The sequence below is a fragment of the Salvelinus fontinalis genome, chromosome 9 (assembly GCF_029448725.1).
Source record: "Salvelinus fontinalis isolate EN_2023a chromosome 9, ASM2944872v1, whole genome shotgun sequence".
NCBI classification, from domain to species: Eukaryota; Metazoa; Chordata; class Actinopteri; order Salmoniformes; family Salmonidae; genus Salvelinus; species Salvelinus fontinalis.
Window position 1 is genome coordinate 23,787,114 of NC_074673.1, and position 27,819 is coordinate 23,814,932.

At 45.2% G+C, this 27,819-nt stretch overlaps 1 pseudogene; it reads right to left on the reverse strand.

The window, feature by feature from the left end:
* Positions 1-362: 362 nt before the first annotated feature.
* LOC129862966 (alpha-mannosidase 2x-like) lies at positions 363-27,660 on the reverse strand (annotated as a pseudogene).
* Positions 27,661-27,819: the final 159 nt, after the last annotated feature.

The window sequence follows — 27,819 nt, forward strand, 5'->3', positions numbered from 1 at the left end:
ATACCCGGGGCTCATCTAGGTCCTCATTTACAAAACGCATTCAGTTGTGTAAATCACAAAAACTTTAAATTTATAAAATTACCCATTTTCATTCAACATTAAATAAATTTAGCCTTTTCATGTCAAGTTCAATGAATTGAAATATAAAATCACAGCTTGGTTAGTATTTAAAACCTCTATAGGACTGAGACAAACAGCATGGCTCACCACGGATGCTTGTGCGTCTCCCACAAACTTAGTGCTGCCCCCTACAACAAGTTTGACAAACTACAGATCAGTAGCTAAAAAAACAGTTAATAAAAAGGTGTTAACATAAAGGGTTAGTGATAAGAGACAAATATGCAGTGGCTAAACACACCAAGTATCATAGTTGATCTTTATTCTGACTCCACCGCATCTGCATTTTTCTTCTATGCATCTTTTTTTTAAACACACATCCAGGAAGAAACATAAAAGAGAGCAAATAAATTAGTCCTTCATAAACTCCATCTTAAAAAAAGTCCTACAACAAATATCACATACAAAAGACAAGTCTACAGAGGGACTCGGACACATACATAGACAGTAGGAGAGCGGGAAGAAAGGGACAATAGGGGGGAGTGCCGTATTAGTAACAGGGGTAGTGTCATGACATATAGCTAGAGGGAAAATGCAATCCGAAAAGACAGTGTGGAAGTGCTGATGATGAAAAGTGATGCAGGCTACATTGGTAGTCTGATGGTCTGGTCTGTTGATACGTACAACTAACTCCTCTCTGTTTCTTTGTTCTCATACCAAATATGGTATGACATCAATAGAGGAGTTGGCTACAGCACATCCGCTGTATGGGGCCAGGCTAGTGCCTGAGCATTGTAGAGGGAAATGTTGGACTGTAGGTACGTGTGGTCTGAGTGAGGAGTGTAAAACAGAACACAGCAGGGTGAAAAGATATTTGGATAGTAGGGTGGTCTAAGAGATGGTAGAGGAGAAACGTATAGTGAGAAATGGCAGAAATGACTGATAAACAGTGCATCTGCCATTACTGATGTTTAGCCTTCCACACCAACAAGGCAGAAATGAATCATAGACAGGTACCTTAACCCCACCAGGATCAAGGCTATAGAGATGTTTTATGATGATGTAAACTCGCTGTCAAAGTCAGACCTTAAGGATCCCTGTTTGTTTGTTCACCGGACCATGTCTCCACATCATCATGAAGGGAAGGTTGAACCACGATCCTGCCTTTAAAAACAGGGTCTCCATGCCTGGCTTTGAAAGCCAGATGCTCCAACCCCACTACACAGACTCATTAATGATGATTAGCAGTACAGTGCTATGAACAGATACCTTGTCCCTGATACTGCACTCTGCATCTTACTACTCCTCTAGCATACTGTATCTTCACAGAAGTTTCCACATCAATATACATACCAATGTGTCATATGTTAAATATGAGGTATCGTCATCATAGTAGTTTCTTATACTGCATACAGTATAGGACACACCACCATTCGTCCATCGATTGGCATACGCACACAAAGAAGCACAGGAATGGCTTTAGGAGCATTTAAATACAAACGTAACTTAAATTCCATCACAGGTCCTCCACAGCCAACTCATCGGGACATGATAGCTTTGAGAGGCTCACGTAAGAAAAGTTTGAAAGTCTTCAGACCATCTACAAGCAAGGGGGGATTGAAAGGATAGCAGGCCGTACAGTCATGCAATAGGGAGATAATGATGACTAAAAACAAAAAAGTAGCGTGGGGATTGGTATTTATAAATATCGGTATTGGTAAATATCCCAATGCCCAATGCCCAGGGCAGTGATTGGGGACACTGCCCTGTGTAGGGTGCCGTCTTTCGGATGGGACGTTAAACGGGTGTCCTGACTCTCTGAGGTCATTAAAGATCCCATGGCACTTATCGTAAGAGTAGGGGTGTTAACCCCGGTGTCCTGGCTAAATTCCCAATCTGGCCCTCAAACCATCATGGTCACCTAATAATCCCCAGTTTACAATTGGCTCATTCATCCCCCTCCTCTCCCCTGTAACTATTCCCCAGGTCGTTGCTGCAAATGAGAACGTGTTCTCAGTCAACTTACCTGGTAAAATAACGGTAAAATAAATAAATAAATAAATTTCCTTAGAGAGAGACCTAATCCCCAGCCTGGTAGTGACTGACTCTGCTTGACATACAGTATCTTACAGAGCCATAGTCTCAGCGCCTCTACTGCAGAGATAGAGAGAGCAAACATTCACAATGGTAGTACACAACTGCATTCAGTCGGTCAATGCAGTCAATAAAAGTTCAATGAACAGTGATGAGCTCGGAATGGAGTTAACAGTTCTCTAGTCTGCAGCGGGTGGATAGGCTGTCCAAACTTCCAAACTAACACCGCATTCATGTGCTAGTCGGAACTACGAAAATCGAAAATGTTCGACTTGCTAATTGGTTGAAAGCGGCACGTGTATAACTACAACCAGTTTCCTAGTTTTGACTAGAATGTGGCAAAAATAAAGCATTTACAAATTGCACTCGGTCGCCATGTCATTCCAAGGTCCTTATACATGTGATATTTACATTCATTAGTTAGTCAAGGATTTTTTTAAAAAGAAAACAAATAAAGTTCATTTAAAAACTGAAAAATTATGTTTCCACTAACTTGACATTGCTACTGCAATGCAACGGCAGAAGACCACCAGTATATGTTCTGTGATAAAGACATCACCTTTATTATCACAAGCACAAAAACTAAATCACCAAAGGTTTCTGGTTCTCTGAGATAGATTGGAGACAGCCACTGTGTGTCTGACAGCCATCTGCCCCCTGCAGTTATAGTCTAGTCATGGTGGACACCTGCTCTTCAAAGCTGACTTTACAGTTCAGGGTGTGTGTGGTATAGTGCAGTGTGGTGTGGTGCAGAGTGGTTTAGTGTAGAGTGGTGTAGTGTACTATGTGTTGTATACACAGGTTGGACCAGGAAGCCCCAGCTTGGCCACCCCTCTGTTCACTGGGAGGCAGTCTTCCTATAGACTAGAACTGAACAGAAAAAAACAGGTGGGACCAGGCCTGGCCTGGGTGTGTCTGGTCTGATGTGTTTATCTGAGCCTGGCTAGAGCAGTTTGAGCCTGAAGGCTGAGATCTCCATGGGCTCCAGGCTGATGGAGGAGTCATTGGCCAGAGGGGGGCTGGAGTACATCAGGGACAGAGACACGGGCTGCAGCAGCTGGAGGTCCAGGTTACGGAACAGAGAAGACACACCCAGCTAGAGGAACAGATAAGGAGAGAGAGCGAGAGATGGATACAGTTTGTGAAAGAGAGGAGGTAGAAAGAGTGTGTATGAGAGAACAATTTGTTCAGTCACTCCTCATGTCTAACACAGAGAATAATCTTTCCAGACTGCTAGAATGACTCCCACTGCAGTGCTGTATGCGTCTGTGCAACACACTGTACTATCGCCCCAGTTGTATCTGTGGTGATCCATGTGTGGGTGTTGTTGAGTACCACTGACCTGTCCCTCAGAAGTAGTACAGTTGAACCCAGGGTTGGGGGTCTCCAGGTCACAGTCCAGACCCTTCCGATGCAGGATGAGGGCTGTGTAGGGAGACGGGGAGTGGGTGTCCTGCTACAAGTCACACAAACATATTAGCATCAATGGTTAGTACACAGAACCCTACATGTATTATATCTTCCAGTATATTGACGTTCCACAAACAGGACAATTACTTCTTCACTTCTAGTTACCTGGTGCTGGATGCTGCGCAGGTTGAGCACGTGGAAGTCACAGGGCAGGGCCCCCGTAAGGGGGGCGAAGGTGTGCAAGGGAGGGATGCCACGCTTCTTGGGCAGCACGGGCAGTGCCAGCACCTCGTGGTTGAGGATGGCCGAGGTCATGTGACTAAGTAGGGAGGGGAAGCTGGTTGGTCTGCTGTCCACCACCTGGGAGGCCTGAAGACAGGTTTCAACACAGGTCAAATCTGTTAACTCCATCCCACCCTGCTTAGCTTCAACAGTCAACACAGCAGGGAAACTGCAGAGCTGAAAACAATTATTTGCATTTTAAGCGCATACCCAATTCCAGGATTTCTTGCAATGCTGCTACGGCAGGCTTTTTAGCTATAGGGTACAGGGCAGCTAAACACAGATTAAACTAGAAGGTAAGAACAGCTATAACACAGATTACATAGACAGACGGCCACGGCTGGGTATCTAGTGACCTCACTGTTGCCATGGCAACGTTACCTCTTGAGCTCCGCCTCTCAGGGCGAAGGAGACGAGAGTGAAATATGGAGAGTTTGGCAAAGAAGCCATCATGCTGAGTGCAACGGAGCAGGAGACAGAGAGAGAGATGACAAAAATAAATGGAGGGGGGTGACAAATAAAGAACGGAGACATGGGTTAAAGAGCGCAGCATGAGAGATTAAGACATTTGAGACACACTGAGAAGTAGTCCCGGCTCACCCACTGTTTCCCCTCAGACTAGATTGTGTTAATTTGCTTGAATATGACACCTAGAAACTAAATCCAGGTAGCTCCAGTAACTAACTCCCTTCCATCTGAGGATTTTAGACTGACTGACCTTGTTGCCAGTGGACCTCCTCTCCAGTAGGAGGCGGAAGCGGTTGGCCGTCTTCTTGTTGTCCTTCAGGCCCTGGCCCAGGCCACGGTTATCATCCTGCATCAGCCGCCGGTCCAGAATCACCTCCAACTGGCCTGCCGGAGGGAAAAGCAGAGACATGCATATATAGCTCCAACATAGAGATCGATAGGGGACTCTAGATTCTGGATAGAACCCGTTTTAGCATGGATATTGTCATTGAGGACTTCCACCATGTTAAAGTAGTCAACTAGGTGGGGATTCCTATGGGTTGGGAGCGACCAGCCAATAAAATCAGAGCATTGTCTTCTTCAAATTGAGTTGCCTATAGTTTGCAAATGGCTTTAAGCTATATCACCACCATCTAGTGGCTACAATAAATGAATGACAATATTTGGTTCAGGACTCCAGCACTTTTCTTCCCCAAAACAAACACAGAAGAGAATGTACTACTTTAAAATGGAGATTGTCTCAATGGCACTGCCAAAAATGGTGGATAAATGAAGATAACATTGCAAAGGCAAACAGCAGAGAAGTCACCACATTTCAGTAAATGAAAAAGGAAAAACTGCTACCAGTCCCTCTTAATGAAAACTTATTTCGAGATATAAGAGATAAAAAACTTCAGGAACACTAAGGTGTTAAGAAAAAATTACGTATGAGTTGTCCATCCCTACCGCCCTCTAGGCTGGTGACGCCCAGGGCCTGGGCAGAGTGCAGGGTGAGGGGGAGATGGCTGTCCTGGATGTAGGCCTGGCTGGGCATGGGGTAGAAGTTGGCTTGCAGGGGGAGCTTCAGGAAGTGGCGCCGGGGCTGCATCTGTGGAAACATTACAGTATTGAGGTACATGTTGAAGCCAAAGGACAGACACTCAAGTGTAAAGTGTGCGTTGTGGTCTGACCTGGAATCCGTTGAGGTCTGTGTAGAAGGTATCGTCATTCTGTATGTCCGTGACCAGACGCATGGCCAGCTCTTTGTTAGACTGTTCTCTGATGTCCACCATGGTGGTGACATCCAGGGACAGACCGTCCACACCTGGCACATTGTGTATGTGAATGGTCTGTTGGAAGTGCTGGTACATAGCCACTACCTCAGAGAAGAGAGGGCCCTCCACCACACGCACCACCGGTGGCTCCTTCTGACTGTAGGGCTGAGAGACGGAGAGGCAGAGACAGTGTGTTTCTGTAATGGATTGAGGCAGGGTAGACTGATCTTAAAACATTATACAGTTAAAAAATATGTTTTATTGTCACATACACCGGACAGGTACAGTGAAATGTGTTGATGTACAGGGTCAGCCATAATAGCCATAATGCCTCTGGAGCAAATTAGGGTTAAGTGCCTTGCTCAATGGCACAGACTGCTCCAACTGCTCTTAAATGCAAGTAAAACTAAATGCATGCTCTTCAACCGATCGCTGCCCGCACCTGCCCGCCCGTCCAGCATCACTACTCTGGACGGTTCTGACTTAGAATATGTGGACAACTACAAATACCTAGGTATCTGGTTAGACTGTAAACTCTCCTTCCAGACTCACATTAAACATCTCCAATCCAAAATTAAATCTAGAATCGGCTTCCTATTTCGCAACAAAGCATCCTTCACTCATGCTCCCAAACATATCCTCGTAAAACTGACTAGCCTACCGATCCTCAACTTCGGCGATGTCATTTACAAAATAGCCTCCAACACTCTACTACAAATTGGATGCAGTCTATCACAGTGCCATCCGTTTTGTCACCAAAGCCCCATATACTACCCACCACTGCGACCTGTATGCTCTCATTGGCTGGCCCTCGCTTCATACTCGTCGCCAATCCCACTGGTTCCAGGTCATCTACAAGTCTCTGCTCGGTAAAGCCCCGCCTTATCTCAGCTCACTGGTCACCGTAGCAGCACCCACCTGTAGCACGCGCTCCAGCAGGTATATCTCACTCGTCACCCCCAAAGCCAATTCCTCCTTTGGCCGCCTTTCCTTCCAGTTCTCTGCTGCCAATGACTGGAACGAACTGCAAAAATCTCTGAAGCTGGAGACTCTTACCTCCCTCCATAGCTTTAAGCACCAGCTGTCAGAGCAGCTCACAGATCACTGCTCATAGCTCATCTGTAAATAGCCCATCCAATCTACCTCATCCCCATACTGTATTTATTTATCTTGCTCCTTTACACTCCAGTATCTCAACTTGCACATTTATCTTCTGCACATCCTACCATTCCAGTGTTTAATTGCTATATTGTAATTAATTTGCCACCATAGCCTATTTATTGCCTTACCTCTCTTATCCTACCTCATTTGCACATGCTGTATATAGATTTTTCTACTGTATTATTGATTGTACACTGCTCAAAAAAATAAAAGGGAACACTTAAACAACACAATGTAACTCCAAGTCAATCACACTTCTGTGAAATCAAACTGTCCACTTAGGAACAACCCAGCAGCAGGACCGCTACCTCCGCCTTTGTGCAAGGAGGTGCACTGCCAGCGCCCTGCAAAATGATCTCCAGAAGGCCACAAATGTGCATGTGTCTGCTCAAACGGTCAGAAACAGACTCCATGAGGGTGGTATGAGGGCCCGACGTCCACAGGTGGGGGTTGTGCTTACAGCCCAACACCATGCAGGACATTTGGCATTTTCCAGAGAACACCAAGATTGGCAAATTCGCCACTGGCGCCCTGTGCTCTTCACAGATGAAAGCAGGTTCACACTGAGCACATGAGCACATGTGACAGACGTGACAGAGTCTGGAGATGCCGTGGAGAACGTTCTGCTGCCTGCAACATCCTCCAGCATGACCGGTTTGGCGATGGGTCAGTCATGGTGTGGGGTGGCATTTCTTTGTGGGGCCGCACAGCCCTCCATGTGCTCGCCAGAGGTAGCCTGACTGCCAATAGGTACCGAGATGAGATCCTCAGACCCCTTGTGAGACCATATGCTGACACATGCACATTTGTGGCCTGCTGGAGGTCATTTTGCAGGGCTCTGGCAGTGCACCTCCTTGCACAAAGGCGGAGGTAGCGGTCCTGCTGCTGGTGCCCTCCTACGGCCTCCTCCACGTCTCCTGATGTACTGGCCTGTCTCCTGGTAGCGCCTCCATGCTCTGGACACTACGCTGACAGACACAGCAAACCTTTTTGCCACAGCTCGCATTGATGTGCCATCCTGGATGAGCTGCACTACCTGAGCCACTTGTGTGGGTTGTAGACTCCGTCTCATGCTACCACTAGAGTGAGAGCACCGCCAGCATTCAAAAGTGACCAAAACATCAGCCAGGAAGCATAGGAACTGAGAAGTGGTCTGTGGTCACCACCTGCAGAATCACTCCTTTTTGGGGGGTGTCTTGCTAATTGCCTATAATTTCCACCTTTTGTCTATTCCATTTGCACAACAGCATGTGAAATTTATTGTCAATCACTGTGTTGCTTCCTAAGTGGACAGTTTGATTTCACAGAAGTGTGATTGACTTGGAGTTACATTGTGTTGTTTAAGTGTTCCCTTTATTTTTTTGAGCAGTGTATGTTTGCTTATTCCATGTGTAACTCTGTGTTGTTGTATGTGTTGAACTGCTTTGCTTTATCTTGTCCAGGTCGCAGTTGCAAATGAGAACTTGTTCTCAACTAGCCTACCTGGTTAAATAAAGGTGAAATTAAACATATTAAAAACAGACAGGCATTTGAACCAGCGGCCTTTCGACTACTGGCCCAACACGCTAACCGCTAGGCTACCTGACGCTATAGGACAGATGGGGGGGGGGGGGGGGGGGTTGGCAGCTAGCTCACCTTAGCCTTCCCATCAGGCAGGAAGAGGTAAGCTCCGCTCTTGTCCTTTGAGGACCGAGTGCCGTACGTCACAAACTGGATCTGAACCTTGACCTCCTGGGGGTCGTCTTTACGATGGATACTCTGATGGACCAAGCGAGAGACAGAGAGAGAATTATACATTACACTTCAAGCAAATTAGTCTGTGCTGCCTATTTGGAATTCAGCAAATGATCATCGGCCTTGGGCTAATTTTAGTCACAGCGTTTAGGCTCACTTCCAAATCAGTCAATCTGTTAGAGACAAAGAATAGTCAGTGGCTGCATCCGCAATGGCAGCCTAGGGCTCTGGCAAAAAATAGTGAACCACATAGGAAACGGGGTGCCATTTGGGCCACAAGCCTCTTCCCCTCCATATACCTCCAGCAGGCCAGTGGTTCCAGAGAAGCCCAGTGTAACGGACTGGGTGGAGATGTAGAAGATCTGTGGATCTGCTGTCTGGGAGCGCAATGGGAAGGGGTCCACGGCGTGGGAAGTTTGCCCCTGACCAGACCGCCTCAGCAGGGTCTCAGAGCGCAGCGTCATGGGGGTGTCAGCAGAGTCATAAAGCTGGAACACAGCCAGGCCCAGGGCAGGCAGACGCACCGTGAAGGAGGCCTGCAGACAGGAGAGAACACAGTTAAACACACACACACACGGCAGACCCTCATGCTACACATAATATATCAATGCATCTGTCAACTGAAGTACCACACAATGTACATTAAATAGTCACTGAGAGCACCACAAATTAAACCAGCAACCATACACACACACCTGGAAGCCCTCTGCGCTCATCTGACTAGCAGAGCTCCACTGGGCACTGACCTGTACAGGGAGGGTCTGTCCATCCTCTGTGAGCACCCGGACCCTGACAGAGTTCACCAACACTGTCACCACACACAGCCTGTCCTGCTCCACTGGGTTGAACAGCACCAGGTACCTAACAGAGAGAAACAGGGGGAGATCAGTCAAACACTCCACCCATGAGAGACTATACTGAGGCAGAGGGGAAGAGGGGGTTACCTAGGTCCTGATTGGTCCAGTTCGATAAGGGTGCGCTAGGGCAGGGAGTCTTGGGTGGCACGCCTATCATCCTATAGTCACAAACACAGAAGTATACAGTGCCTTGAGAAAGTACTCACACCCTTTGACTTTTTTCACATTTTGTTGAGTTACAGCCTGAATTTAAAATTGATTAAATTAAGATTGTGTCACTGGCCCACACAACTGCATAATGGCAAAGCGGAATTATATTTTCAGAAATTAATAAAAAATGAAAAGCTGAAATGTCTTGAGTCAGTAAGTATTCAACCCCTTTGACATGGCAAGCATAAATAAGTTCAGGAGTAAATATTTGCGTAACATGTCGCATAACAAGTTGCATGGAGTTGTGTTTAACATTACTTTTTAATGACTACCTCATCTCTGTACCCCACACATACAATTATCTGTAAGGTCACTCAGTCGAGCAGTGAATGTCAAAGATAGACTTTTACCTCTTGGGGATGTTATTCGAAAACATAATGTTAACTTTCACTGCTATGCGGATGACACACAGCTGTACATTTCAATGAAACATGGTGAAGCCCCAAAATTGCCCTCGTTACAAGCCTGTGTTTCAGACATAAGGAAGTGGATGGCTGCAAACGTTCTACTTTTAAACTCGGACAAAACAGAGATGCTTGTTCTATGTCCCAAGAAACAAAGAGATATTCTGTTGAAACTGACATTTATCTTGATGGTTGTACAGTCGTCTCAAATAAAACTGTGAAGGACCTCGGCGTTACTCTGGACCCTGATCTCTCTTTTGACGAACATATCAAGACTGTTTCAAGGACAGCTTTTTTCCATCTACGTAACATTGCAAAAATCTGAAACTTTCTGTCCAAAAATGATGCCGAAAAATGAATCCATGCTTTTGTTACTTCTAGGTTAGACTACTGCAATGCTCTACTTTCCGGCTACCCGGATAAAGCACTAAATAAAACTTCAGTTAGTGCTAAATACGGCTGCTAGAATCCTGACTAGAACCAAAAAATGTGATCATATTACTCCAGTGCTAGCCTCCCTACACTGGCTTCCTGTTAAGGCAAGGGCTGATTAAGGTTTTACTGCTAACCTACAAAGCATTACATGGGCTTGCTCCTACCTATCTTTCTGATTTGGTCCTGCCGTACATAGCTACACGTACGCTACGGTCACAAGACGCAGGCCTCCTAATTGTCCCTAGAATTTCTAAGCAAACAGCTGGAGGCAGGGCTTTCTCCTATAGAGCTCCATTTTTATGGAATGGTCTGCCTACCCATGTGAGAGACACAGACTCGGTCTCAACCTTTATGTCTTTACTGAAGACTCATCTCTTCAGTGGGTCATATGATTGAGTGTAGTCTGGCCCAGGAGTGTGAAGGTGAACGGAAAGGCTCTGGAGCAACGAACCGCCCTTGCTGTCTCTGCCTGGCCGGTTCCCCTCTCTCCACTGGGATTCTCTGCTTCTAACCCTATTACAGGGGCTGAGTCACTGGCTTACTGGTGCTCTTTCATGCCATCCCTAGGAGGGGTGCGTCACTTGAGTGGGTTGAAACACTGACGTGATCTTCCTGTCTGGGTTGTGCCGTGGCGGAGATCTTTGTGGGCTATACTCGGCCTTGTCTCAGGATGGTAAGTTGGTGGTTGAAGATATCCCTCTAGTGGTGTGTGGGCTGTGCTTTGGCAAAGTGGGTGGGGTTATATCTTTCCTGTTTGGCCCTGTCTGGGGGTATCATCGGATGGGGCCACAGTGTCTCCTGACCCCTCCTGTCTCAGCCTCCAGTATTTATGCTGCAGTAGTGTATGTGTCGGGGGGCTAGGGTCAGTCTGTTATATCTGGAGTATTTCTCCTGTCTTATCCGGTGTCCTGTGTGAATTTAAGTATGCTCTCTCTAATTCTCTCTCTCTTTCTTTCTTTCTCCCTCTCTCTCGGAGGACCTGAGCCCTAGGACCATGCCTCAGGACTACCTGGCATGATGACTCCTTGCTGTCCCCAGTCCACCTTGCTGCTGCTCCAGTTTCAACTGTTCTGCCTGCGGCTATGGAACCCTGACCTGTTCACCGGACGTGTTGCCTGTCCCAGACCTGATGTTTTCAACTCTCTAGAGACAGCAGGAGCGGTAGAGATACTCTTAAGGATCGGCTATGAAAAGCCAACTGACATTTACTCCTGAGGTGCTGACTTGTTGCACCCTCGACAACTACTGTGATTATTAATATTTGACCATGCTGGTCATTTATGAACATTTGAACATCTTGGCCATGTTCTGTTATAATCTCCACCCGGCACAGCCAGAAGAGGACTGGCCACCCCTCATAGCCTGGTTCCTCTCTAGGTTTCTTCCTAGGTTTTGGCCTTTCATGGGAGTTTTTCCTAGCCGCCGTGCTTCTACACTTGCATTGCTTGCTGTTTGGGGGTTTAGGCTGGGTTTCTGTACAGCACTTTGAGATATCAGCTGATGTAAGAAAGGCTATATAAATACATTTGATTTGATTCAACAATACGAGACATGCAATTGAGTCAGTTTCCACAGTAACATGGACTCTTCATAATGTGAAGACAGTTTGTTCCTCCTTGTTTCAGCAAAGTGTTGTAGTATCATGAAATACACGCACCCAATTGCTTACCAAAAACCAAGCACACCGACTTGAGCACTGCTTGCTTTAGAATATAGAAATGATTGACAATAGCAACATTTCTGTCCATTGACCTTCGTCAAAGCATATTTGAATGAAAAGAAGAAAGCTTGGCAGGCAGTGGGCGGAAATGTCTTCTTTTGAAACGCATGACATATTCAATAGTCTCTTAGTTATGTAGTCCTGTGTGGCTCAGTTGGTAGAGAATGGCGCTTGCAATGCCAGAGTTGTGGGTTTGATTCCCACGGGGGACCAGTACGGGGAAAAATAACTAAAATGTATTGACTCACTACTGTAAGTTGCTCTGGATAAGAGCGTCTGCTAAATGACTAAAATATCAATGTAAATGAGTGTGTGCATCCCAGCGCAATGCCTGTGTTACAGGGCAATAGATGACTGACATGACCTTAGAAAATGGAGGATAAAAAAAGGAGCTTTAATGGAAAAAGGTAATCAATAGCTTTCAGTGAGAGAGCTATTTTCCATTAGACTCTCTCAGGAATGTGTGCTTTGGAAAGTTCCATGAAGCTGTTTTTTTCTACACAAAATTATTCATTGATAAGCAAGTCGCAGTGAAGGTCTACAAAGCCGGTTGCATATTTCCATGTTTCTCAGCACCCACACTCCCTGCTCTACTGCAGAGGTCAGACATCTCCCCCCTAGCAGTGTGGCGTACAAGGCCGGGGGGAGGCTCTCTGCTGGGCTCACCTTTCTGCCACGTTGGCCTCCACCACGGCCCGCGGAGGAACCTTCCAGGGACAGTTGACCCGGCCGCCCGGCAGCCTCTTGAAGTCAAACTGGCAGCAGATCTTGGGTTCAGGTCCGCAGGTGTGTGGCACGTTATAACTGTAGAAGGGCATCATGAGGCAGAAGATGTCCGTGCCCGACTCCTGGTCTGGCATCACAAAAAAAAGGTTTTACTTTTTTATTTTGGGGTTTGTGTGAATTCAAAAGTACAATGCAAATACAAGCAAGGAACAAACAACTGTTAGTGTTCTTAGTCCAAACTATAAATTGACCACTTGTGACATTTACAACATTTCCCTCATCCTCAATTTGAAAGGCCATCCAGAGTGGCAGCACTCATTGGAAATCTGCGTTCCAGAGAGATAAGCACATTATGGTGTAAATAGATGAGATTGGTCTGCTGCCACGAAAACAGCCAGCAACTGACCCCAGGACTGCCTCCACATGAACTCCAGGCTGCGGCTGGAGGCAAAGTGCTTCTTGATGGAGTAGTGGACCCTCTGGATGAGCATGCTGGTCAGGTTGGCCCTCTTCAGCAAGTAGGCCATGGTGGCACTGTGGCCAAAGGGGTCCACCGCCCAACCCGACTGAGGGGGTCACACCTACAGTAGGGCACAGCACAGGAGGGTTACCATCATGGAGAATACAACAAAGCATTGTGCACAGTTTCTATGTCATAATGGAACTCCTACTGCAACAGAACTATGACCGAAGTCATACAGGACTTCACACAATATGCGCAAAGGTGTCATTGCAAAGTTATCCACTCAGAGTTTGAATTATTTTAACTTTCCAATGCTTCTGCTGCAAACATCAGTGGGCAAAACCCCTTGCATGAATAAGAGAAGGCATCTCGGAGAAAGAAGCGTGTTGCTTACCCACATTCTTCTCCAGCCACTGATGGCCCTCTATGAGCTGGTCAATCATGGCGAAGTAGTGAACGTTGGCCTCATCAGTCATAACCCATCCTCCGGTCACTATCTCCAGCTGCCCTCCCAGGATTAGCCTGAGACAGCGAGAGGATTTAAGACATCCACCCAGTAGAGACATGAGGAAAATTCTGTATTGTTGGAAAAGGATCCATAAGTAAGCATTTCACTGTTAGTCTACACCTGCCTGTTGTTTACGAAGTAAGTGACAAATACAATTTGATTTGAAAAGCCAACGCTTACTAGGAGCCAAAATAACAAGCTATTTTAGAAGTATCTGGTCTCTCTGCCAAGGGAGATGTGGCGCTTATTAGCTAATTATCGTAGATCACGCTGCTAATGTGGCCTGGCAGGTTGTTTACACTTCAGATAAGAGATACTGAAAAGACACTGTTTTGCTAGTTGGGTAGACATTCACAGCTGGGCGAGTTCCTGCTTACAGAAAACAACAAAGTAGGCCAGCCCCCGAAGTGACTCTTCTTATTAACTGTATGCAAGAAATTCAGCATTCTCTGTGTTGATCTTGCCAACCTCCATTGTCTCACCTCTGAGAACCAGAGGTTACATCCTGTAGGTCCGATATCGGATTCGAGGTTAACTTCACAGTAATTCCATTGGTCAACAACTCCATTTTTTAATCCAAACAGGTCCAATGCTTACACTTTAAAAATAATATTAGATTCTGTTTTCTTATTTGTTCCTTTCTGTGGTGAGATACTTACACCATGTCTTACCCTCTTCCCTGAGCTATGGGCCATGGCACAAGCCGTGGTTTCTTTGTCTCTCTCTCTCTCTCTCTGACCATGCTTAGAATACTGCCTTATAATGCTTTGTAACTTATTATACAAGGCATAAGCTTACCATTAATTTTCTAAAGTAATTAAATACACCTGTATTTAGAATTCCATTCTCAGACATTTCTTCATTGCCTATTACTCTGACTCAACTATAGTCTCTTGCATATTGCTATTTATCTTATGGAGTCACATTTTAATAGGCTAATTGCTTCGTCTTATTACAAGTCGCGTGAGGCATTTATAATATCATATATATACACTGCTCAAAAAAATAAAGGGAACACTAAAATAACACATCCTAGATCTGAATGAATAAAATATTCTTATTAAATACTTTTTTATTTACATAGTTGAATGTGCTGACAAGAAAATCACACAAAAATTATCGATGGAAATCAAATGTATCAACCCATGGAGGTCTGGATTTGGAGTCACACTCAAAATTAAAGTGGAAAACCACACTACAGGCTAATCCAACTTTGATGTAATGTCCTTAAAACAAGTCAAAATGAGGCTCAGTAGTGTGTGTGTGGCCTCCACGTGCCTGTATAACCTCCCTACAATGCCTGGACATGCTCCTGATGAGGTGGCGGATGGTCTCCTGAGGGATCTCCTCCCAGACCTGGACTAAAGCATCCGCCAACTCCTGGACAGTCTGTGGTGCAACGTGGCATTGGTGGATGGAGCGAGACATGATGTCCCAGATGTGCTCAATTGGATTCAGGTCTGGGGAACGGGCGGGCCAGTCCATAGCATCAATGCCTTCCTCTTGCAGGAACTGCTGACACACTCCAGCCACATGAGGTCTAGCATTGTCTTGCATTAGGAGGAACCCAGGGCCAACCGCACCAGCATATGGTCTCACAAGGGGTCTGAGGATCTCATCTCGGTACCTAATGGCAGTCAGGCTACCTCTGGCGAGCACATGGAGGGCTATGCGGCCCCCCAAAGAAATGCCACCCCACACCATGACTGACCCACCGCCAAACCGGTCATGCTGGAAGATGTTGCAGGCAGCAGAACGTTCTCCACGGCGTCTCCAGACTCTGTCACGTCTGTCACATGTGCGTGTGAACCTGCTTTCATCTGTGAAGAGCACAGAGCGCCAGTGGCGAATTTGCCAATCTTGGTGTTCTCTGGCAAATGCCAAACGTCCTGCACGGTGTTGGGCTGTAAGCACAACCCCCACCTGTGGACGTCGGGCCCTCATACCACCCTCATGGAGTCTGTTTCTGACTGTTTGAGCAGACACATGCACATTTGTGGCCTGCTGGAGGTCATTTTGCAGGGCTCTGGCAGTGCTCCTCCTTGCACAAAGGCGGAGGTAGCGGTCCTGCTGCTGGGTTGTTGCCTTCCTACGGCCTCCTCCACGTCTCCTGATGTACTGGCCTGTCTCCTGGTAGCGCCTCCATGCTCTGGACTCTACGCTGACAGACACAGCAAACCTTCTTGCCACAGCTCGCATTCAAATCAAATCAAGTTTATTTTATATAGCCCTTCGTACATCAGCTAATATGTCAAAGTGCTGTACAGAAACCCAGCCTAAAACCCCAAACAGCAAGCAATGCAGGTGAAGAAGCACGGCGGCTAGGAAAAACTCCCTAGAAAGGTCAAAACCTAGGAAGAAACCTAGAGAGGAACCAGGCTATGAGGGGTGGCCAGTCCTCTTCTGGCTGTGCCGGGTGGAGATTATAACAGAACATGGCCAAGATGTTCAAATGTTCCTAAATGACCAGCATGGTCAAATAATAATCAGTATTGATGTGCCATCCTGGATGAGCTGCACTACCTGAGCCACTTGTGTGGGTTGTAGACTCCGTCTCATGCTACCACTAGAGTGAAAGCACTGCCAGCATTCAAAAGTGACCAAAACATCAGCCAGGAAGCATAGGAACTGAGAATTGGTCTGTGGTCACCACCTGCAGAACCACTCCTTTATTGGGGGTGTCTTGCTAATTGCCTATAATTTCCACCTGTTGTCTATTCCATTTGCACAACAGCATGTGAAATTTATTGTCAATCAGTGTTGCTTCCTAAGTGGACAGTTTGATTTCACAGAAGTGTGATTGACTTGGAGTTACATTGTGTTGTTTAAGTGTTCCCTTTATTTTTTTGAGCAGTGTATACACACACACGCACGTTCAATTCTGTATTACAACACTACAACAACTGAATTTTTATCTACCAAGACTGCCACTATTGACTCTTCCCTATGTGGGCAATCCTCAACGGACGCCTTAGATACTTTAGGGAAGAACCAACAGTGGCAGACTTAAATTGTGTTGTAGTAAGATGTTTGAGAGCTAGTGCTGTGACTGTGAGATCCGCACTTGCGCATGGCTTCCTGCTTGTGCATGTCGGCGCTCTCCCACCACTTGGCGAAGAAGGAGATCTCAGACCAAATGAACTTCCTGCGTGGGTCCTCAGTCAGCTTGACCAGCATGTTGTTGAAGATGTGCTGTGTCTGATCTGTGTAGTACTTATCAAACGTCTTGATCCAGCCTGTCGGGACAGGAGATCGCAGCACAGAGGTGATGAGCACAACAACCCAGATCAGGAGGAACAGGGTCCTCTTCAGTTTGACTGGAACGGACACCACAGCAAAACAATTTAAAATGAAAATGGGAATCCCTTATTGGAAAAGTTCAAGTAATAGGCCCCATTTCAAAACATTTGTGTCTATGAAATATAACCCAGGACCTTGGTTTGAGGGTAGGTCAGTTTCAGACATAAATAGAAGATGAACAACAAAGAGTGAATCTACCATCGACCCCCTAACAGACAGTACTGTACTATTTCCTATCATGTATTTTGCCATGACAAGGAGGGGTAAAAGCAGGTCAGTGGTACAGTACCAAACACAACATAGCAGTGAAGTATTACAAATAACTCCCGTTTTATTATTTAAACAGAACAGTAACAATGAACCACCTTGAATGTATTGTCAGAGGCTGAGAAACAAGCAGACTATGAAACTCTCAGAAAGGAGAGAAGTTGATGACTCTTACAATCTCAGGATTGTAAGTTGGTGGTTGAAGATATCCCTATAGTGGTGCGGGGGCTGTGCTTTGGCAAAGTGGGTGGGGTTATATCTTTCCTGTTTGGCCCTGTCAGGGGGTATCATCGGATGGGGCCACAGTGTCTCCTGACCCCTCCTGTCTCAGCCTCCAGTATTTATGCTGCAGTAGTTTGTGTGTCGGGGGGCTAGGGTCAGTTGGTTATATCTGGAGTACTTCTCCTGTCTTATCCAGTGTCCTGTGTGAATTTAAGTATGCTCTCTCTAATTCTCTCCTTCTCTCTTTCTTTCTCTCTCTCTCTCTCGGAGGACCTGAGCCCTAGGACCATACGTCAGGACTACCGGGCATGATGACTCCTTGCTGTCCCCAGTCCACCTGGCCTTGCTGCTATTCCAGTTTCAACTGTTCTGCCTGCGGTTATGGAACCCCTACCTGTCCCAGACCTGCTGTTTTCACCTCTTAATGATCGGCTATGAAAAGCCAACTGACATTTATTCCTGATTATTATTTGACCATGCTTGTCATTTATGAACATTTTGAAAATCTTGGCTCTCTCTAATTCTCTCCTTCTTTCTTTCTCTCTCTCGGAGGACCTGAGCCCTAGGACCATACGTCAGGACTACCGGGCATGATGACTCCTTGCTGTTCCCAGTCCACCTGGCCTTGCTGCTATTCCAGTTTCAACTGTTCTGCCTGCGCTTATGGAACCCCTACCTGTCCCAGACCTGCTGTTTTCAAATATTAATGATCGGCTATGAAAAGCCAACTGACATTTATTCCTGATTATTATTTGACCATGCTTGTCACTTATGAACATTTGAACATCTTGGCCATGTTCTGTTATAATCTCCACCCGGCACAGCCAGAAGAGGACTGGCCACCCCTCATAGCCTGGTTCCTCTCTAGGTTTCTTCCTAGGTTTTGGCCTTTCTAGGGAGTTTTTCCTAGCCACCGTGCTTCTACACCTGCATTGCTTGCTGTTTGGGGTTTTAGGCTGGGTTTCTGTACAGCACTTCGAGATATTAGCTGATGTACGAAGGGCTATATAAAATAAACTTGATTTGATTCTACAATACATAAACAGAGCAGCCTAGCACTAACTAATCTATAGAGCAATATGCTCACCGTAGACTAAACCATAGGAGTCCACGCCACTGGATGCAGACTGGTAGAAGGTAGACCAACCAAATAGACTAAAGGACGGACAGTGAAAGGGGCATTTTAACATTGCGTTGTCTGACTTGGTGCCAGTCCTGCGGTTTGACCAACTTCCCTTTACCTGCAGTCTTGTTAAACCTTATAAGCTCTGGCTTGGCTTTTAGAGAGAACATCCCATAACATAAAACTGCTTTTTTGGATTCGCTGACAACAGTCTCAGTGGTCTCTCATAGCTCTCCAAAGACCCAGGAAAAGCTGTGAACATTTACTCAGTGACACCTTGGTAAAGAGCAAAGTCTATCCTAATTAAAATGGAGCCATAATGAATGGCTATTCCTGCTACTGAGTTTCTTCCAAAGTCAACAAGTCAATAACTGTCAAGCTAGCTAGCTGGCCTTGCATTGGCTGTAAACAAATTTAATGGAACTGTTGGTCTCTGGCTAAAATCAAATCTTGTGCTAATACACAGCCGTTCTAATCTAAAAATAACTAAGATGTTGGAATTCTAATGTCATTGTGTCACTCAATTTGTCAATCCAGTCATTTGCTTAATATTGCAGGTAATAACGCAATCAAGGTTTCGTTTTTTGCTTAGTATATACACTGCTCAAAAAAATAAAGGGAACACTTAAACAACACAATGTAACTCCAAGTCAATCACACTTCTGTGAAATCAAACTGTCCACTTAGGAAGCAACACTGATTGACAATAAATTTCACATGCTGTTGTGCAAATGGAATAGACAAAAGGTGGAAATTATAGGCAATTAGCAAGACACCCCCAAAAAAGGAGTGATTCTGCAGGTGGTGACCACAGACCACTTCTCAGTTCCTATGCTTCCTGGCTGATGTTTTGGTCACTTTTGAATGCTGGCGGTGCTCTCACTCTAGTGGTAGCATGAGACGGAGTCTACAACCCACACAAGTGGCTCAGGTAGTGCAGTTCATCCAGGATGGCACATCAATGCGAGCTGTGGCAAAAAGGTTTGCTGTGTCTGTCAGCGTAGTGTCCAGAGCATGGAGGCGCTACCAGGATACAGGCCAGTACATCATGAGACGTGGAGGAGGCCGTAGGAGGGCAACAACCCAGCAGCAGGACCGCTACCCCCACCTTTGTGCAAGGAGGTGCACTGCCAGCGCCCTGCAAAATGACCTCCAGCAGGCCACAAATGTGCATGTGTCAGCATATGGTCTCACAAGGGGTCTGAGGATCTCATCTCGGTACATATTGGCAGTCAGGCTACCTCTGGCGAGCACATGGAGGGCTGTGCGGCCCCACAAAGAAATGCCACCCCACACCATGACTGACCCATCGCCAAACCGGTCATGCTGGAGGATGTTGCAGGCAGCAGAACGTTCTCTACGGCGTCTCCAGACTCTGTCACGTCTGTCACATGTGCTCATGTGCGCCGTGTGAACCTGCTTTCATCTGTGAAGAGCACAGGGCGCGAGTGGCGAATTTGCCAATCTTGGTGTTCTCTGGCAAATGCCAAACGTCCTGCACGGTGTTGGGCTGTAAGCACAACCCCCACCTGTGGACGTCGGGCCCTCATACCACCCTCATGGAGTCTGTTTCTGACCGTTTGAGCAGACACATGCACATTTGTGGCCTGCTGGAGGTCATTTTGCAGGGCGCTGGCAGTGCACCTCCTTGCACAAAGGCGGAGGTAGCGGTCCTGCTGCTTGGTTGTTGCCCTCCTACGGCCTCCTCCACGTCTCCTGATGTACTGGACTGTCTCCTGGTAGCGCCTCCATGCTCTGGACACTACGCTGACAGACACAGCAAACCTTTTTGCCACACTTCGCATTGATGTGCCATCCTGGATGAACTGCACTACCTGAGCCACTTGTGTGGGTTGTAGACTCCGTCTCATGCTACCACTAGAGTGAGAGCACCGCCAGCATTCAAAAGTGACCAAAACATCAGCCAGGAAGCATAGGAACTGAGAAGTGGTCTGTGGTCACCACCTGCAGAATCACTCCTTTTTTGGGGGTGTCTTGCTAATTGCCTATAATTTCCACCTTTTGTCTATTCCATTTGCACAACAGCATGTGAAATGTATTGTCAATCAGTGTTGCTTCCTAAGTGGACAGTTTGATTTCACAGAAGTGTGATTGACTTGGAGTTACATTGTGTTGTTTAAGTGTTCCCTTTATTTTTTTGAGCAGTGTATATAAAATTTAAAATATATTTTATTCACTTTTTTGTTTCCTTAGAAATTGGCCTTCCTTCATCTTTTGCTACAATGTGCCCTGAAGAACACAGTTTTAGAGCCATGTCTCACCTGGGTCGTTGTGGGAGTGAGGGACCACAAACACCTGCAACGGTTCATTGTCCCACGCCCCAGGCTCATAGGTGATCTCAAAGCCCTGCTTCCACACACCCCCGTCCACATTGTGAAACTTCAACAGGGAGTATATGTCTAGCATCTGGAAGGCAACAGACCAAAGTTAGCTAAACTTAACTCTGCTTTGCGTTTAGAACAGAGGCAAATAATATGATATCTGTAACCCCCTCACCTTAAACCTGCCACATAGACAAGAGACAGCATGTTAACAATTACACACACGCCTACTGATGGCCAACAGAACAACAGAGTTCCTCCGAGACCAGACAGTCCCTGAAGAGCTGGTCACCTGCAGGTCGGTATGTCCGCGGCGTCCATCAAAGGGCAGGACCCAGGAACCATTGGCACTGTGGAAGGGCAGCTGTCCGCTGGGGGACACAGCGCCAGTGTCGGTCAGCTCCAGAACAGAGTCCTTGATGTGGCTGATGATCTGGTGGTTCTCCTCCAGTAGCTGCTCCAGCTGTTTTATGCGGTTCTGCAGAACAGAGATTTGGCTCTAGAACACAAGAGGAAAAGGACCCGGGGGGGGGGGGGGGGGGGTGAAGGTCACAGGAGGTGCTAAACAGGACTAGCTAGCCTATATGGATAGATGGATGGATTTTTGCACCAACTACCTTGCACTGAGTCGACACACACACACACACTGGACTCTACCTACACATACTTACACCGACACCCCAACACACACACGCATACTTACACCAGACACTTTCACACTCCCTGTGCTGCTGCTACTAGCTATCCTGTTGCCTATTCACTTTAGCCCTACCTACAGTAGCAGTCAAACGCTTGGGCAAACCTACTCATTCAAGGGTTTTTATTTTTTACATTGTAGAATAATAGTGAAGACATCAAAACTATGAAATAACACATACGGAATAATATGTTTATATGTTTAAAAAGTATTAAACATATTCTTTAAAGTATCCACCCTTTGCCTTGATGACAGCTTTGCACACTCTTGGCATCCTCTCAACCAGCTTCATGAGGAATATTTTTCCAACAGTCTTGAAGGAGTTCCCACACGCTGAGCACTTGTTGGCTGCTTTTCCTTCACTCTGCTGTCCAACTCATCCCAAACCATCTCAATTGGGTTGAGGTTGGGTGATTATGGAGGCCAGGTCCTCTGATGCAGCACTCCATCACTCTCCTTCTTAGTCAAATAGCCCTTACACAGCCTGGAGGTGTGTTATGGGTCATTGTCCTGTTGAAAAACAAATGATAGTGGGACTAGTGGGCTTATTTGAGCTATTTTTGCTATAATATGGACTTGGTTTTTTACCAAATAGGGCTATATTTTGTATACCACCCCTACCTTGTCACAACACAACTGATTGGCTCAAACGCATTAAGGAAAGAAATTCCACAAATGTTGTTTTAACAAGGCACACTTGTTAATTGAAATGCATTCCAGATGACTACCTCATGAAGCTGGTTGAGAGAATGCCAAGTGTTTGCAAATATGTCATCAAGGCAAAGGGTGGTTACTTTGAAGAAAATAAAATATTTAGATTTCTTCAACACTTTTTTGGTTGCTACTTGATTCCATATGTGTTATTTTAGATGTCTTCACTATTATTCTACAAAGTAGAAAATAGTAAAAATAAAGAAAAACCCTAGAATGAGTAGGTGTGTCCAAACCTTTGACTGGTACTGTATGTGTACATAGTTACCTCAATTACCTCGTACCCCTGCACATAAACTCGGTACTGGTACTCCCTGTATATAGCCATGTTAATTTTACTCGTTAGTAACTGTGTATTTATTCTACTTATATCTTTAACTCTACATTGTTGGAAAAGGACCCGTAAGTAAGCATTTCACTGTTAGTGTACAGGTGTACATTAAGCATGTGAAAAACATTTATTGTTTTATTTGACACTACTTCACAGTCCCATTACCAAAGGAAACACTGTTATTGTGAAAATGCAGGTCCTTGTTCACTCAAGCTGTAGCAAATAGATAAATTCATTAATAAATCAATCAAATCAAACAAAACTACACTGAACAAAAATATAAAAAAACGCAACATGTAAAGTGTTGGTCCCATTTTTCATGAGCTGAAATAAAACATCCCAGAATGTTCCATACACACTAAAAGCTCTCAAATTTTGTGAACACATTTGTTTACACCCCTGTTAGTGAGCATTTTTACTTGGCCAAGATAATCCAACCACCTGACAGGTGTGGCATATCAAAAAGCCAGTTAAACGGCTTGATCATTACACAGGTGCACCTTGTGCTGGGGGACAATAAAAGGCCACTCTAAAATGTGCACTTTTGTCACATGCCACAGATGTCTCAAGTTTTGAGATAGCGTGCAATTGGCATGCTGACTGCAGGAATGACCACCAGAGCTGTTGCCAGATAATTGAATATTCATTTGTTTTGCAGTATTTTCTGTAGAGCTATCAATGTGGCAGTTGGCTTGAATATAAGCCATAAATATACAGAACACAAATATAAAATGCAACATGCAACAATTTCAAAGAGAATTGAAAGTTAATTTCCCTACCATAAGCCGCCTACAATGTTATTTTAGAGAGTTTGGCAGGCCACGTGTATGGTGACGTGTGGGCGAGCGGTTCGCATGTCAACATTGTGAACAGAATGCCCCATGGTGGCGCTGGGGTTATGGTATGGTGGCGATTTGAATGCACAGAAATACCGTGACAAGATCCTGAGGCCCATTGTGAGGCCCATTTTTTTTTTATAAAGGTATCTGTGACCAACCGATGCATATCTGTATTCCCAGTCATGTGAAATCTATAGATTAGGGCACAATGAATTTATTTCAATTGACGGATTTCCTCATATGAACTGTAACTCAGTAAAATCTTTGAAATTTCTGCATTTATATATTTGTGTTCTCTATATTTATGGATTCTATTCAAGCCAATTTACACATCGACAGCTCTACAAAAAAATACTGCAAAAACAAGTTTGGGGTAACATGACTAAAATCCTGTCAGTAACAATCAAATCCAGCCCTCATTATACACACTGTTGCTGGACCAGGTCTGTAAACATAATCAGTCACAAAGCTTTGCTGCTGCGAAGCAGTTCAGCTGTGGTGGCTGGGCTGCGACTCTACAGAAGGTGTGTTTATGAAAATAACTGACTGCCTCTCAGGTTACAGTACAAAATAAACTTATAGATTAGAGATATGAATTATTCAAACACGTGTGCATCTCACCAATTAATTTAGTTAACATGTGTTAATTACAGCTTTGATGTAACTCAATATCAAAGGAAAGTTCACAAAACTGTTTCGAAGGTACTGCCTGCCTCTGGCTTTTAACGCCACAGTGAGATGTATCACAACAACATGGTGTTTGATTGCAGACAAGGATTTAGAAAATAACAAGCGATGCTATGTCTATAGGTAATGTCTTACCCGTGGGAAGTTCCCACCGCCGTTCTGTCGCCTTGCAGGGTTGTGTTGGACCCTGTCCAACATAAGATACAGGGAAAATACGGCCACACAGAATATGGCTCCTCCACAGACCGTCACCTGCTTTTTCAGCTTCATCCTTGAGCCCATAGAAAAGCTTTTTTAGGAGAGAAAAAATCAGCAGTAGCTGGCAAACAGTCTGTCAGCTCCGGCCAAACCACAGCCTCCACCGGGCTCCTTCAAAGTGGCCCTTGTGCTCAACCATCCAAACCTTTGAGATTGCGGAGGAGAACAAGTTCGGCTGTCATTCAATTTCAATTGCGTTAACTAGCTATGTCGCTCAAGGGGTCAATCGGATATCATTCAGACACCACAAAACGTGATTATTGCAGTCATACCTGACGTTGGTAGTCTGCTAGCTGGCTAGTTAGATAGCTGCTAGAATGACAGGTTGACGTTTCTGTCTGTTACCATAACTTATCCTGTTAGTCAGCTAGCTAGCAGGTAAAGTTAGCAAGCTTGCCATCTTTCTTCAGCAAGCCTTCAGTTATTGAAGCTAGCACTTTCTTCTCTAACCAACACTTAACTGCTGGACACAATCCCTCGCTAAAACGCTGTAACGTTTGCTAACTAGTCACATGGCTATACAACCAGTTAGCTAGCATTAGCCTAGCTGGCGTCAACTAGCTAAGTGTCAAAGAAATGATAACCTACCAGTCAGAGTTGAATCCTCCCGAATAGCTGTTGTAGGGACACATTAAGAATAGCCGTTAAATGATGCCCGTGCACGGTTATCTATAGCTACGGAATGGTTTGTTCTCTTGTTTCACCGTCAGCCCGTTTGGATATGTGTGTAAGTGTGGGGGCTACTCTGGTAAAGCTTTTAGCCTAGTAACGTTAGCGCAATTCATAACAGCAAAGATTTGTGCGATGTAGCACTAGCTAGCTACTCAACCAGAGGAGCAAAGCACTAGCCCAGGGGTATTCAACATCGGGTCCGCGAGGTACTGCAGGGGCCACGAATATATATATTTTAAGTGGAACAAATATATGTTTACATAGCTACCTACAGTAGAAAATATGAGAATATATATATTTTTATAATCTCTTTTATGACCTTATTTGTCTTAATATTGAGCAAATTACACTCACTGGAGTATCTTAATAGGCTTTGAAAAAGCACATGCAAATACCAGCAGTGGCAAGTACCGCTAGCTGCTGGTAAACTAAGCTGTCTTGACTTGGACATACTTTTTTGCCAACACATGGCTAACCTTTGTTTAACCAACAGCTGCTATTAGCGAAAATGTGTTTGGAGTTAGCTTTCTAGCTAATAGGCTATTTGAGTTTATGCTTCCTCTTACAATTATAATGTGGGGAGGTCAAAATAATGACTATCTACCAAATGTATTAATTTAAAAAGGTTTAATACTTCTCCTTGCCATTATCATTCACCTTTTTCACACGTAATAAAATATTTTTGCTAACATATGGTGGGGATCCCTGGGTTGCCAGTTTGCAAGGGCAGGTGTCCCTGTGGGGAGGTCAAAATAATGACTATCTACCAAATGTATTAATTTAAAAAGGTTTAATACTTCTCCTTGCCATTATCATTGACCTTTTTCGCACGTAATAAAATATTTATGCTAACATATGGTGGTGATCCCTGGGTTGCCAGTTTGCAAGGGCAGGTGTCCCTGGGCAAGAAAAGGTTGCACTAGCCCCCTGCGCTATTGGATGATTGGTCAAAAGACTCATATGGTTCATAAATAACCATTTCTATTTTAGAGTGATTTTTATGCGTGCTCAGAAAAGTTGGCACACTATACTACACTATAAGTTGGCACACTCGACCAGACTGAAAAAAATTATATATATATATATATATATAATTTTTTTCAGTCTGGTCGAGTCTGGTCTAGACCCGGTCCTGTTAGGGTACGTATCGGGTCTAGGTCTGGTTGTCGTTGGGTCCATTAGGGTTTCATTGTTTTCGGGTCTGGGTCCCCTTTTTATTTTATGATCAGGTCCGGGTCTGATTGTCCAGGTCCAACTTTTTGGAACCGAGAAGACCGTAACTCTAAACTGTGCCTTGTATTTGAGTGGAATACTGTAGATCTGCATCAGGTAAGAATCTCCTCTTTATCCCGGTAATATTGATAACGGCATCTATTACAAATGATTGTAACTAACAATTGTCTTACATGTAACTGACATGTCTCATATGTAACTAACATGTGCTGCTTTTTATTGGCAAAAATCATAATAAAGTAGGGAAGTAGGGTACAGAGCTATGCTGTGTGAGGGCTACTCTGACCCCCCGACCTGTCCTTCTGTTGCTGGCTAGGAGGGGGGCTAGGGTTCAAACAGTGCTTCCAAACGTCCTAGTCCTAGTACCACAACAGCATGAACAGCAATCAGACAGAGACCGGAGGGAACTCTAAAGAACCTGTCTACAGCAGGGCTCTAACCACTACCATCGTGTAGGTTTTTGCTTGTTTTGAGTAAAAACCTACAGGAGGGTAGCTCATGCCCTATACATGCTGCAGCTGCTTTTGTGGAAATATGAGCAAAACTGACACTTGAATAATTTATTAACAAGCTGTCAGGGATATAATAGAGACAGATGGCATTGTCTGTGACTCATTTCAGCCTTAGAACTCCTTGGAGCTTTGGTAATATTGATATTTCCTGCATTGTTATTTTTACATTGTTGTGACAGATGTTTTTTCATTTTCCTTGTGTGGAAACTTTGGGCACTGTCCGCAAACTAGACTTTGATGAAAGCATTTTAGTCATTTACCAGTGAAAAGCATGGCCCTGGTTTTTCATGAGAGCTGTCTGTTTTGATTCCAGTTAGAGGTCCCTGTTCCAGACTGGTTCTGCTCTATGGTTCCTTGGTACTGGTTCTGATGCTTGTGGACTTCCTATGTTTCTATCGTGTGTGGGGTTTTACAGTAACGTCAGCTCTTAGGAGGCATGTCACCTGTCCCCGCTCGATCTCTAGCCTCTTCTTCCCCTACAGTAACAAGACACAGCAGCAGCGCCACCTTGGCAATGGAAGGGACTCAGGAGTCCTATGTGAGCACAAGATTCCTCGAGACTCCTCTTGTCTCTGAAGCAACAGAGGACACACACAACAATTAGGCAATTTGTCTGACCCATTAAAGACAGTGTCCTAGGGCAAGGTTCCCCAACCCTCTCCTCTGCCCCCCAGACGTTTCACATTTTTGTTTTTACCCTTAACTGGCACGTCTGATTCAATTAGTCAACTAATATTCAACCCTTTGACTAATTGAATCAGGGGTGCCAGTTTAGGGTTAAAACAAAAATGTGAAAAGTCTGGGAGGGCCCGTGGACAGGGTTGGGAAACCCTGTCCTAGGAG